This window comes from Desmodus rotundus, chromosome 1 (genome assembly GCF_022682495.2).
Source record: "Desmodus rotundus isolate HL8 chromosome 1, HLdesRot8A.1, whole genome shotgun sequence".
Taxonomy (NCBI): domain Eukaryota; kingdom Metazoa; phylum Chordata; class Mammalia; order Chiroptera; family Phyllostomidae; genus Desmodus; species Desmodus rotundus.
The window spans coordinates 166,278,963-166,282,218 of NC_071387.1; positions in this window are offsets into that span (position 1 = coordinate 166,278,963).

Here is a 3,256-nt window from a genome sequence, read left to right on the forward strand (position 1 = left end):
GCCTCAGAGGTTCGCTTGACCTGTGTTCTTCCTTGTCCCCATGGCCTCTGTTTCCTGACCGAGCTGGAAAGATGGCTAATCCTGCCGTAACCATATCGTTCCTCCTTGGAGTGCATCTCTCAAGCAAAGTGCTAGCGGGAATGCCTGAAAAGACATGCGACCTTTCCCCAACTCACAAGAATGGACTGTCTGATCATTTTTATACCTGCTACTTAATAAACACTGGCACGTTTAGAAGACTTTGGTCTCAGATGCCCTTTTATTGTAATAAACCACATGGTAGCAAGGTTGTCAGGGAGGGGATGTACAGACCGCACTGTCTGAGCTACCGGCATTTACAAGAATAACAACAACAACACGTTACTTACACAACACTGGCGTGTGGACATGTGGCTTAGGTCAGTTTGCAGGCGGCCCTTTCAGCCAGAGAACACATCTCCATGATGCCCCGAGAGCCTTTTCCTACCTGTGAGTGTGAAGCAAAGACAGAGAGGCTGATCTCAGAGAAGGGAAGCTAAACATTCCACTCCCCACCTCCCAACCCCTACTTTGATTGAGAGGAGGGGAGACGTGATCACAGGGAGGGGCCTTCCAATTAGCTGCAATGACTGTGGCAGTCAGGGCCAGCGACCCTAATGCCCCAGGCTAGTAGTGCCCTGCAGGCTGATTGTGTGTGTGTGTGTGTGTGTGTGTGTGTGTTGGAGAAGGGGGTGCTTACTGGGGAAGGGGCGGGGGAGGTGACACCTGCTCTCGCTGAACCCGATCATGTCTAGACTTCCAATTGGTCCAAGTGAGAATTTTGCCTCCCGTAGACAATGAGAACCAGGCCTCCAATCACAGCCAGCCCTGGCCATTTTCAGCGTCACTGCCAACTTGACCTACTATTATGGAAATTGCTCCAATTACTAGCATAACATTTGCATGTGAAAGGAAAACTAAGTGCTTGCCTAAGAGACAATTTTTGTAAATGAAGCTGGGCGTTACTAAAATTGGGTATTTTGTCCTTTGTTGGGATTATTTGTGACCCCGTGAGAAGAGAGCCCTCTTCAGGAATGGCCTCTTGGCCTGTCATAAATTACTTGTCCCTCAAATGCTTCCTATGGCTTGCAGACAACCCCCTTGAAATAAGTGGGCTTCAATCACCAGTTTCAACAATTCTCCTGTCTCCAAGTAATAAAACATCTGGAAAATTGGGCTAAATGGATAAAACAGTCCTCTGTAATAAGTATCTGGCGTCCTTACAACTCTGTACAATGTGTGTGTGTGTGTGTGTTTATGGCCAGATGTGGTGCTTCTCTGTTATGAAGAACAGAGGCATGTTTTGTCATACTTTTTATTGCATTTAAAATGCAAGGTATATTTTCATGGCTCCCTGGAGAATGCTATCCCATCGACTGGGAATTTTTGATGTGTTGGTTTACAAACTTGAAGAGTAAGTGAGCCGCTCAGAAAATTGCAGATATAATTTAAATGGTCATTAAACTGGACACTCACAGGGAACTGGATTAGGAAAAGGAATTCAGTCCATAAATTTTCCCTTCTTTCCTGGTGGGTTTGTTTTACAGAGTCTCTGATCTCGTAGTCATTTATGTTCTTATCTGTCTTCTGTAACATTTATGGCTTTGTGAAGAAATGATTTCATCAAACTTGCTATTCACTTCTTCCCAATTTCTCATTAAGAAAGCTTAGCTGGTAACCGGCCTGTGTAGTCTCCATTTTATAGTCCTTTGTGGGGTTCCCACAAGATGTTTTTGACATGTGTGTGGCGGGGGGGAGGAGATGGTCATATCTAGAACACGGTGCCCTGGGCCACTCATTGTTCTACAGATTTCTCCAAACACTACGCCAAACACAAACACTGTTTTTTTAAAAAAAGTTTGGAAAGCACAGAAAAAAATTTTAAAAGCCCTAACAAACCCTGTAACCATATGCAGTTATCACCACTGTTTACATATGTACTTTTCATTTTATAAAAATTACAGCCCTGCTCTATATACTGTTTCATCACTTCAAATACCACAAACATTTCCCTTTTATTGACTGTCCCTTTAAAATGTGTTGGGTTGGATAGACCATTTTTACTGAACTCATTTACGGGGGGACATTTAAACTTTCGGAAGTGTTTACTACTGTAAATATGATAAATATCTTAGGTAAAAATCATTTTGTAGGCCCTGATTCTTTGTTGGAAGTTGAATGGCTAGGTCAAGGCACGTGAGCTTTTGTTTTTAAGACTTTTTACATTCTGTCCCCGACGTTCCTCAAACAGGTGTCTGCGCCCACTGCGAGCGTGACGTGCGTCCCGGTCTCCACGCACTCTGGGTCTCTCATTAGTGACAGTTCCGCAGCGAAGCTGTGCTCCTCCGCCTGCTGCCCACGTGGCCACTGCTTCCCTCATCTGATATTTATTTCAACTTGGGTGATGAGCTGGAAAATTTCAGTTGTTCTGCCAAATTTTCTCCGCGCCCCCCCCCACCTTGTTTAGAAGTTTTAAACTCTCTTTCTCTCAAGTTTTTGTTTATGGGGTCTTCTTTGGCTTGTAAAATTTCCCAACTTGAAATTAGATTCTAGATTTTGGTTTCTCTTATATTTATGATTTTCTAGTTCTTCAATGGAGTCATTTTTATACTTAACACAAAACTATCCAGAATTGATTCTGACATTTTGCTTGATGTGGGGAATCACACTTATTCTTTACCAACTGGCTAATAGATTGAGTTGGTGCCATTAATTCAATATTCTGTTTTCAAATAATCCAACTTTTAAAAATTAAAAGCAATGATTGTGTTATTTCTCTGTCTAGGTCATACTCATAGATAATCCAATGATATTTGTTTTTCCATAGTCAATCTCTCCTTCCCAGTATAGGATTTATCTCGTTTCATTGACTGCAAACCACAGCCCTGCCTGAGACTCCAAAACTCTCCACTCCCAACAGTTCTGTTTGGAATTGAATTTTCACTTTTGCTTCTGGCTTGCCCATTGTATTTCAACACAATATGTATTTCTGTGGTGTAAGCATTAAAGCGTGAGCCTAAGAGAAGCGAGCACACAATTAGAAACAGTTCATCTTTCTAGATGGACAGTCGATTCTGGGTCTACAACAAATACCCATGTGAATCTGTGGGCCTCAATGTACTCAACTGTAAACTGGCGGAGGAGCTTATGAGCTTGAAGTGCGTACTTTAAGAAGTACTATTCTGTGCCCTGCCCGTTGCGGCTCAGTGGGTTGGGCATCGTTCCACAAAGCGGAGTG